Here is an 11,914-nt window from a genome sequence, read left to right as displayed (position 1 = left end):
CTTCTCCTGCTGGGCGTGCAGAGATGGGGGTTCTGCACTCAGCAAAAGCCGAATCCCGCTTCCCTTTGCACAGGTGCAACTCCCCATGGCCCCAGCTCTCCAGCTGCCCCATGCAGCCTGTTTCGTTCTGGGGCTATCATGATTTGCAAATTCCCTCTCTAGCTCAAGTGCATGGACCCGGAACATGCTCCCGCTGGAGGGACAATGTCAACTGAGACCCCCAGCAGTATGGCGACCTCTGTGGGAGCTGGCAGCACCTCGCAGAGAGCAGAGTTTGGCTCTGCACTTGTACAATCAGTTGTAAATTCTGCTGAGCTCTATGGATCCATCTGGATGAAAAGATCTGTATAAATGCAAGATCATTATCATTATCAGCTGTCCCAGTTGGAGCCCAGCGATTCACAGGCCCACAATCAATGGGGCTTTTCCAACAATCCCATTCTACCCAGCTTGAAAAAGGTGTAATTACAGGGAGATGCACATCCTCTGGAGAGACAGAGGGCATGTCTGTCCCCACGTCAGTCCCCAGTGTAATGGAGAGAGGAATCTCCCAGGCCCCTCACTAGGCACATGGACAGAGGTGTCCTCTAGGCCCTGCCCAGGTCAGGGACAAGTAAGAAACAACATCCCAAGCTTCCTCCGCTCCAAACTTTGTTCCAGTGGACATGAGAGGGCAGCATTGCTTTTGCCCCTTTGCAGCTCAGGTGCTCTCAGGAGGCACTGTGAAGGCTGTGTGAGTCCTCCCCTACTTTTTCTTTTCTTGATTTTTGTCTAGGATCAGGAAAAACTTGGACTCAGAGAATTTTCCTTTCTGAAGGTGCCTGCCTACAGCACACAATGACAAGAGAGGTTTCCCACCCAGGCAACTCTGAGCTAGAGAATATAAGCCCTACTTCATTCTTCCTCCACAAATCTCTGGTACTTCTAGCTGTGTGACCTTGGGGAATTTTATTAACCCCTCTGAACTTTCTGAAATCGGGATGGCAATTCTTACCTGCCTGAATGCAGGGGGCCAAGACCAGCTGGGTTTTTGAGAACTCTTGCTTATTAGGAGAGAAGGATCTTTTATTGTTACTCAAAGACTTTTGGTGCTATAGGAGGGAAAAATAAAGAGACACCCTTCATTTTTTAAAATGATTCCTTCTGGAAGTCATTCAGGGGATTCAAAGGCCAACTCAGAGTCACTGGACTTTAGTAAGAGTCAGGCTCTTAGGAAGTTCACCAAGGTTGACTTTTCTGCTTCTCAGTTGTCTGACCAGAGCCTCCCATGAGCCTCTTGGGCCTGTGTCCTCACAAATAAGAGAGGGTAGTGAGTGTGTGGTCCCCCCAGTGACCTGCCTTGTCCCTAAGCTCTGGTGTCTGGGCCTCTAATGAGGCAAGAGGATTTTCCCATCTCCAAACATGCCTCAAACACAATGGCTGAGTCATCTCCCCATCCTGTTACCGCCACCCACCTCCAATTCTCTTGAGAAAATTACCAAAAAGCTGCTGAGAAGAGAGATGTGGCTGGAAAGGGAACCAAATGGGTGGGCTGAGGCCCAGGGGAGGCATGGAATGCTTCCCCTTTTCAGCTCTAGAGACTCAAGTTCAGGCCACTTTCACCTCCCATACAGTCACTTCTGTCCTCAGGCTGGGGACTGTGCTAGGACAGTGACTCCTTCACTCGGGTTCATTTTTAACTTTTAAAAATGGCCTCTGTGACCCAGCAGGGTGAGACTTTGGCCTTTTGGTGTGAGGACAGTGGCCATTCTGAGGATATGCTTGACACACACACAAGATTCTTCTCCGTGACCTTGGGCCATGTCTCTGATAAATAGACTGGCCAGGGGAGGAGTCCAGCCTACTGACCTCCCAGGCGGCCAGGGTTCTCTGCGGACCATGGATGACTGGACATTCACGAGCACTGAGGGACACCCTTGGCTGTGTCTGGGATCTGGTACCTTCTGTAGCGCTTGTGACAAAGACATCCTGGGCAGATGCAAGAGCTCCCCAAAGCATGTCTGAGTTTGGGGCGGGAGAACTGGCGTGACCTCTGCTTTACGACTGAAGGCTAGGGGCTCCGGCCAGCCAACTCACTCCTCAGAGCCCTGTCTCCAGGACTCTGTTTTCAGCCTCCTTGGAGTAGAAGAGCACGTCTTGGTGGGCATTGTTCATTTATCAGTACACATGGTCATGTTGATGAAGTCTGAATATATAATGCCTTACGAGTCTAATAATAAAATCAAATTAAGACTCTACTTCCTGTCATTCTTAAAAATGAGCCTGATTTACCCCGTTCATTAGGCCGTTATGTCTCTGTCTGGTTCCGGGATATCAGTTCTTTAACCTAAGGAACATTTAGAGTATGCAGAGAATGTAAATAACACCCAAGGCTGCCTTAACAAAATTCATAAAGAAGTATAGAGGCTTCCCCCAGTTTATTAGCACATATTTCACAAGCTGTGCTTAGCAAATGCAGTCCTCACGAGCACTGCCTTTTATTTGGCAGTAAACCCTCTCCCGATGCCATTTGTCAGCTCCGTGTTTAGAGTGTGAAGGATCGCGTTAGCTAGCTCAACTGGCTTTGGAGAACCCTCCCAAGGTGCTGACTTTGATTCATATCCCAGAGGAAGGGCAGTGCCTGTAAGACAGAGGCAGGCGGGAAGGGAAGTCATGATGTGTTTGAAATCTGCTAGACACTGGATGAGGTGCTCATATGTTCTTCCACTTAAGCCTCACAGCCATTCCTGAAGTAGATTTTATTACCCTGCCTTTGTAGATGAGGAAACTGAGGTTGCGAGTAAAGGACCCCAGAATGAGCATTAATACCGGGGTGCTTGGCTTCTCATCCTCTGCTCTTGTGATGACACCACGAGCCTTCTCTTTGCCTTGTTGTGTCTTCCTGGTGTCATCACTTCTAACCATGGGACCTAGCTTAGTAGTTTGTTCACTTCGCCAAAACTCAGAATTCTGACCTCGTGAATGGAAATAACCATGTTTGTCCCACTGCCCTTCCTGGGCTGCTGGGTGGATGACATGAGATAATATATGAGAAGGGGAAAGAGAGTCTTTCTCTGCCTTTTCTTTAAGGTTTCAGGCCAGTCCTACCCAACTGGGTCAAGGAGAATGGCTCCAGGTGTGTAGAGAGAATACTGTGACGAGATGTTTTTCTGGAGTAAAAAGACAGTTTTTTCTACTCCATACAAGCACATCTCAAGCCACGGGTGCTTAAAAAAGCCCACGACAGTGATACTCTGTCCCATTGAGACCCCGCAGAGAAGAAATGTATCAACTACCTCTCCTCAAGCTTCCTCAACCAGACACAGGAAAGGAACGTGGCTGAGGGGGTCTGGAGGTGTGCAACGAAGGGGGCAGAGGATGCTGTCCTTGGCATGAGTTTTTCGCTGGGTCAGGTCGTGGCCTCCGTGACAGTGGGGGCGAAATATTTAAAACAGAAACAGCCCTGAGCCACAGTATTTAGGGGCGATGCTCAGTTGTAACATACAGGACATTTCATAGAATCCATATTTCTGTTCAATACGGGAATTTTTCAGATTGAACCTCAATCCAGAAGCTATTCAACTAGCCAAGGAGAGGAGAATAACATGGGACAGAATGAAAGTTCCACAAAACACAGGACTAGGGGACAGGGCACACTGTGTGCAGATTAGAGGAAGGGGAAAGCTCCTGGAGAGAGAGAAAGAGAGAGAGAGAGAGATGCTCAGAGAGAGGAGCGAGGGAGGTGCAGTGGGGATTTCACAGAATATATGGAAGAGAGAGGATATCATTGGCATTACTTTGGGCAAAGCCCAGGCAATTTTTAAAAACCCTTTTTATTTTGAGAAGACTTCAAATATGCAGAAAAGTTGCAGAAATATCCAAAGAACCCCCAAGAACGTACTCTTTACCCAGATTCACCAGTTGTTATTTTGCCTCATTTACTTTACCATTTACTTCCCCACCCTCCTCTCTTTACATGATTTCTTTCCCTGAACATCTGAGAGCAAAGCTGCAGACACGATGCCACTTCACCCCTAAAAACTTCAGTGTGAATTTCCCAAGAACAAAGTCATTCTTTTATATAACCTCAGGACAATTATTAAAATTAGGGAATTTATTAAATGTTTTAATCTAATCCAGGGATAGGCAAATTTTTTTTCTGTAAAGGGACAGGGAAAATATTTTTGGTCTCCAGCCCCTATGGTCTCTGTCACAGTCTCTATCACGAGCACTCAACCCTGCCTTTGTAGTGCAAAAGTAGCCATAAACAATTCAGAAATGAATGGACTTGGCTGTGTTCCAATAAAACTTTATTTACAAGAATGGGTGGCAGACTGGATTTGGGCTGGGGGCTGCATTTTGCTGACCTCTGATCTAATCTACAGCCCCTTCTTTATCTTTCTTTATCTTTCATAATTGACATTCTTGACATTCTCTACTTCTTGAAAAGTAGAGGCTGGTTATCTTGTAGAACCTTCAGTATGGTTTTCCCTGATGTTTCTTCATGATTAAATTTAGGTTGTGTAATTTTGGCATGGATATCACAGAAGTGAAGTTGTGCTCTTTTTAGTGCATCATATATGGAGGCACATGATGCTGGTTGGTCCCATCATTGGTGTTGAAATACATGTTATTTAAAATGAGGGATCTGAGCAGTTTCTGTGTATAGTTCTGCAGACAGTAGCAAAGGCCTCAGCCCATAGAATCGACATCAGAAGGGAAGAACCTGGCCAAGGAGAAGGGGCATCCAGGCCTGACTAGAGCACAAATGTGTAGCAATAAAAATAGTTGTTAATAATAACAATGAAATATTATTTATTGAACAACTATATGCCAGGCACTGTGGAAAGTATTTTAACATACACTGTCTTTTTAATCCTCCAGTAATGCTCTAGGCATGATCTAGTATAGTTCCATTTTACAAATGGGAGAATAGGGGTTTAGAGGATGTGGGAAGTTACAACAATGACCCCATTTCTTCTCTCGTCCCCATATCTACTACCTTTGGCTCGTAACTTTGCCATTATTTCCACAAAGGGGCAGGGTTTATTTCCTTACCCCTTGATACTGAGTTTGGCTATATGGCTTCTTTTGGCCAATAGCATGAAGCAAAAGTGACGATGTGCCAGTTTGGAACTTAGGCCTAAGAGACTTAGATGTTTCTGCTTGTTTTCTTGTGCCTCTGCCATCACAAGAGAAGAACATATGTGGGCTCACCTTCTGGTCCCAAGAAGAGGATGAAAGACATGTGAAGCAGAGCTCTCAGCAGCCAAGCCCAGTCTAGATCAGCCAGCCCCAGGTGACTTCCAGATTTATGAGAAATAAAAAATGATTGCTATTTTATGACAGTGAATTTTTGGGATTATTTGTTATGCAGCAATAACTAACCAATACAAAGGGCTTAACTAACTTGCCCATGGCCACACAACTACTGAGTTGTTTAGCCAGGTTTTGAAGAAAAATTAATGATTCTAGAAACTTCCATTTTAACCACTATGTGCTAGTTATGTGCTATCACTGTATAATTTATGCTTAAGCTCACAATATGGCAAGTGTAACATAGTTCTTATTTCACAATGTGAATCTTTCCCAACAATCCTTTTACTGACTTTATAAAGTTTATGTGTTCTTAGAGAATCAAGTGTTCTTAAAATATTGGGGGTCCCAGATCACTTAGAGAATATTAAAATAGATCTTAGCCCCCTTTCTTTCTCTTTCCCCTCACTGAAAGATCATATAAACACATAAAATTTTGCACACAATTTTGGGTGGTTCAGGGGTCCCTCAAAACTCTCATAAACCACCCAGAAATTTATGGACACCAGGTGAAGAATCCTGGTTTTAGATCAGAATATGATCTGTGTAGACCCCCCTCAATGTTTGCATTCAAGATTCTTTATTATAAAAGAACAGGTGCTGATGACCCTGCAATCCCACTACTAGGCATATACCCAGAGAAAAACCATAATTCAAAAAGACACATGCACCCCAATATTCATTGCAGTACTATTTGCAATGGCCAGCTCATAGAAGCAACCTCAATGTCCATCGACAGACAAATGGATAGACAAGATGTGGTACATATATACAATGGAATATTACTCAGCCATAAAAATGAATGAAATTGGGTCATTTGTAGAGACGTGGATGGACCTAGAGACTGTCATACAGAGTAAAGTAAGTCAGAAAGAGAAAAACAAATATCGTATATTAACACATATATGTGGAATCTAGTAAAATGGTACAGATGAACTGGTTTTCAAGGCAGAAATAGAGACACAGATATAGAGAACAAACATATGGACACCAAGGGGGGAAACTGGGAGATTGGGATTGACATATATACACTGATATGTATAAAATAGATAACTAATAAGAACATGCTGTATAAAAAAATAAAATAAAATTCAAAAAAAAAAACCCTTAAAAAAAAAAGAAAAAAACAGGTGGACAGACTTACTTGCCAGATCCTTTCCTTCATTTGTGTAGCATTTCTTTTATTTGATGTCAAACTACTTTGTCCAGCCTCACACCTGCCCTGCCTTCCCACCCCCAGAACCCTGTGGCTATACTCTAAAAACCAAAATCATCTTTGTGGCAGCTTAGAAACAAGTGGGTTTTGTTATCATTGCTCTCCTGCCCCATTTACTTTTCCTTTGCTGTAACCACTGCCGTTCTCTGCTTTGCTAATGTTTCCAGATTAAACTAGACCACAGCAAGCCAAATTTAGACCATTCCATTAGCCCCTCATCCTTCCCTTTTGGTAGGACTTGGTGTTCATTCTTCTCCCATGCCCAGGATCAATTTAGCCACTATTCAATCATGAATGGTTATTGAACATATACTATGTGCCAGGTGGAAGGCTATGAGCTAGAAAGATAGCAATAGCTAACACTGATTGAATGCTTACTGTGTGCTAAGCATGGAGAAAAGTATTTTATATCCATCACCTCATTGGGTCCTTATAATGACCGAGAGAGTTAGGTTGTATTGTTAACTGTTTTACAGTTAGGGAAGCTGTGGCTTAGATTTAAATAAGCTAGTAAGGGGTAATGTCAGGATCTGAACCGAGACTCCATAGCCCATGTTCTTACCTACTGGCCTTCTTTAGCACTATAGCTAGTCTCTAGACCCCTGTATTGTTCTTTGGATAATCATTTATGCTAACTGAAGTCAGGATGTGTAACCTGTGATGATCTCCTGGCTTTAGTTACTCCATAAAGTATACCCCCATTGGCTTCTATGCCCAGGAATGAATTTGTTTTGGTTCCCACTGTGCTGTTTCATTCTTGCCACCTTAATTCTCAGGAATTGGGTCCTTTCTCTGAGCCCCAATATAACAGGCTCGCCCTAGAGAGACCTCCTGGTTGATAGCTCACCATCATCTGACTCCCAAATCACAATGATCCTTGAATTACCACTAATAAGGTTGAGACCTAGCAGGTCCCCTTGGAAGCCACTATGTGGATAGTTGTCTAATCTTCATGAGCTGCCTATGCCCTTTCTCTATGGGCTGAAACAACCAGAAAAGGTTTCCTGGGGGAGGTAGAGCACGGACCTAGAAACATGGTAATCTGAAAGGCATGAGAAAAAAAAAAATCACTCATGAGTGGAGAGAGAAACTCTAAAGAGACTGTTTCCAGGAACATAACCCTGCATGGATTCAGCCATACAATGATGCTTTGTAGCCACCATTTTGGTGGAATCTGTCTTTCTTGAAACAATAGGCTTTGTACCACAGCCCAAGGAAGAGGTCCAGTTTATTAGACACATACAGACAATAGAAGACTGTCCTTTAGGGAAACCATGCACACGGAGCTGGTAAAGAAACACATAGCCCCTTCATTAGAGGCAGTTGGTAACTAAGAGGTCACCAAAAAAGGTCAAGGCTTCTAAGGTTTTGTCTTGTGTTTTAATCACTCTCTCTCTGGTCAAATAAGGACAACTGTCATGTAAACACCTGAGGAGCAGCTAATGGGATGGAAAGACCAGCAGCCAGATAGCACTAGGGAAGTCAGTAGTTCACTGGGAAAGAACTCCTCAACTCAGGAGTCTGAGGTTTTGCAGTTTTGCAGTTTTGAAAGTAGCCAAATGTGGCAAGGAAAAATCCATTGGTCATACTGGCAGGCCATGGGACACTGATGAACTTGCCAGAATTTTCAAGGAAAGCAAACAGTAACCCTCATCATCTGTGTAATTAGCATCAAGGCAGGGAGCTATCTGCTCACCTCAGACAATGTGGACCGATCTTTAAGACCAACACAGTGAACATATGAGCAGTCTAATTTTCAGTGTGTAGGAATGCGGACTCAGGTTGGATTGTAAGTGAACTGGGAGGTTATCAGTCAATTTGTTATAACTTCATGGTCCCTGACTTTGCCAACTGCCCTGAGGTGGGGATGGAACCCAAGAGAAGTAGCTGGATTTGCTTATAAGCAGAGAGAACCCCAGTCTCTTCCATCCCTATCTCTCGTGGGATCCTACACCTGATGGGATGACAGTATTTCTTTGGAGGGAGTAGGGGTTAAGGTGGGGTGGGATTTGTTATTTCTTTCCTTGCCATCTCTACGAAGTAACAACAGCTTCCTGTTGGCAGGAAGAAGCTGTTTTATATTTTGCCTCTTTTCTCTTAGATCGAAAATTTTTAAATATGTCCAACTTCTGAGAAAAATGCTTCAATCTGTTCTTTTTTAGAAATTGTTGAATCTGTTCTTAAGATCCAGAATTTCCATTGTTTTCCCACCAGACTTTGTTTAAAAGCTAAGAATAGCAAGCAGGGTTCTTAAAGCAAAGTTAGGAAGAGCAGAAATAATTTCTTGACTCTCAAGAGGCCTATGGGCAGCAAGAGGCAAATGAAGGCTAGATTGATCACTGATATGCTGGGGAATCTTTAGCCCAAGGCATCTATTGATAGTTTTCGTTGATCTCCTAGTTTTGGCCACTGAAGAATGAATGGCCACCTCATCCTTCAACCCACCATGCTTGTGTGTGTGTGTGTGTGTGTGTGTGTGTGTGTGTGTGTGTGTAGATAGAATATATCGCATTGTACTGCAATCAGTTACATCTTTCTTCATATTTGTGTGCCTGGAATGCAGTAGGTGCTCAGAACTTAATTGTTGGTTGATTGGAATTACATTTTCATGTACCTGCTGGAATCGAAATCTTTTAGAAGGGAATATATGAAATGTAAGCTTTCATAGATCGTTCCTTCCTCCCTCTCTTCCTCCTTCCCTCCCTCCCTTCCTTCCTCTCTCTCTTTCTTTCTTGTCAGGATCGCCTTTAAGTCACCTCATCTTACTCTCTTACAGACCGCCTTTCTTTCCCTGGGAGTCTGGGCTAAGCTCTCTGATTCCTGTAAAAGATGAATTCCCTTCTATGACATTTTTAGAAATATAGCACAGTAATTAAAAAATTATTTTTATTCTTTTTTTTTTGCAGTACACGAGCCTCTCACTGTTGTGGCCTCTCCCGCTGCGGAGCACAGGCCCCGGACGTGCAGGTTCAGCGGCCATGGCTCACGGGCCCAGCCGCTCTGCGGCATGTGGGATCCTCCCGGACCGGGGCACGAACCCGTGTCCCCTGCATCGGCAAGCGGACTCTCAACCACTGCGCCACCAGGGAAGCCCTAAAAAATTATTTTTAAAATGAAGTAGCCTCCTCTAATATATCTGACATACCTGCTATTATTACCAGATTGAAAATACACAAATAACATTATATGGATCTCAGATGTTTTTTTAAAGAGGAGTTCAGCTGAATGAACTTTACAGAACTGGTTTTCCCCTCATCAGTGGATTTTACCTCATAATTTTTTTCAGAAGGTTATTATTTGATATGATGAGATCAAACCTGTGACCTGGGAGTTAATCTGGATTCTAGACTCCTATGTGTTTCTTTTTTTTCCTCTAACTTACGTTGGCGTTACAGAATTAATCATGCTTGTGCCTTGTCTGAGACCTAAAGGGTCAACATATAGGGAAGGCATGTTCACTTTCTAAGAACAGAGACAGCTCATCTAGGGATTAAGAGTATGTGACAGATTAAGGAGGTTTATCCCTTTAAGCATGAAAACTTTTCTATTATTTTAACAATCTTAGATGGAAATCTCTTTCAAATACATTACACGCTTACCCATCTTCTTTTTTGTCTTTTCCCCCATGAGTTTTTTAAGTTCTAGGAGCTGCACATAGGTTCCCCTTTCCCTCATGTCTCAGGGCAGCACTGCAGCAGAGGCTGGCTCTTCTACAAAGAAGCCCCAAGGCTCTTCATTTCTACACAACCTGGGGAACTTCCTCTACCCTTCCCTCCTGCCACAAAGTGGAAATAGCACTCTTATAGGATTATAGGAATCATAGCTATTTGTTGAAAAAATTAAATAATATAGAGCTATATAAAGTAGAAAGATAACAACTTGGAATGTATCCTTTCAGAATTTTTAAGTGCATAAAAGTACATGCCATTCATTAGCTGTAGTTTTCTAGTCTATAAAATGGGAATAATGGCTACCTTACCATAAGGTTGTTGTGAGAGCCAACTGAGCTTTTAGCAGACTGTCTGGCACACAGAGGGGATCAGTAAACATTCGTCCTCTCCCCTAACCATCCTTTGGTAGATTGGTTTAGGGAATTGTATGGTTTTAAGTACTAGTTCCATGGGCTCTTGTTCCACTGCTATCAGTGAATATTTATTGAGATGTGACCATGTGTAGTAATGGCAACATGATTGAATACTTTCCATGTGCCAAGCCTATTTTAATCCTCACAACTCTTCAAACTTTAAGGCAACTACTGCTGACACCCCCCATTTTATAGATGAAGAAACTCAGGTGTAGAGAGGCTAAGTAACATGCCCAGGGTCACATAGCTGGAGCCAGTGTTGAGTAGAACCAGGACTCATACGGTGGAAGTCTGAGACCAGATCCTAGGCGCTTAATCACCACGTTATTTTGCCTCCCAACAGACTGCAAGGATATAAGACAGAAGTATGTCAAGCATCTGGGAGAAAAAACATGCAGATTTGCGCAGATCACTAATTCCTAAGCACAAGGTATCTGGTCTCCCTTGGGCTTTACCCTGTCTCGTGGCTTCAACATGGCTCCACGTGGCTGCCTCCCACTTCTCCATCTCTGACCTTGACCTTCCTCTGCTCTGAGGTGCTCCATTCTTTCTTTCAACCAACCCACTCTTACTGAGCTCTTCTTCACCAGTGCCATGCCCACGCCCACATCAGATCGTGGTTCCCCTTCTCCTCCCCTCTCAGTTCTGGAATCTAGGCCCTTGTTCTCCTCTGTTGCCACACTGTTCTTTCTTTCCTCTGAAAGTTCTCCCATTCTGCAGTTAGTCTTTCTAAGCAACTCTTTCAGTCAAGCCTTTATTGTCTCATGCGTGGATAATAACGAGAAGTTCCCCCCTAATTTTTGCCCACCCACTTCTTTCACTCTGCCCCCATAACAACCATTAGCCATGCCGTGTCACCTATGACATCAAACTCAAGCTGGTTTCTGATATTCCTTTACAGTCAGACTCGCTGTCTGCCCGGGACCTTATCACTCACCGTCTCCTCTTCCACCCCAGGCTCACTCCTTACACCAAGACCTTGCTCACGTTTTCTTTTTCTACTTGGACCATCACTTCTAGTGTGTCCCCCATGCTCTCCCCCTCTTCCCACTCTCTAGAGAAAAATTCAGTTTCTCCAGACTCATAGAAACACAGAGTTTTAGAACTAGAAGACTTTTAGGAGGCAGACCATCTACTCAGATTTTCAAAAAATGTGTCCCAAGAAGCTGCCTTTTTAATTTAAGACTCAACTCAAGAGATGTTTCCTTTGTGTCAACGACTCTGACTCCTTAAAGAATCTGATGCTCTCAGTACTTTGGGTAACATTTGTTCTGTTTGCTCAGCTTTCTGAGTGTAGACACCAGGTGCTCTCATTTCAT

This window comes from Orcinus orca, chromosome 8 (genome assembly GCF_937001465.1).
Source record: "Orcinus orca chromosome 8, mOrcOrc1.1, whole genome shotgun sequence".
In the NCBI taxonomy this organism is placed as follows: domain Eukaryota; kingdom Metazoa; phylum Chordata; class Mammalia; order Artiodactyla; family Delphinidae; genus Orcinus; species Orcinus orca.
Note: the sequence above shows the minus strand (reverse complement) of the source record.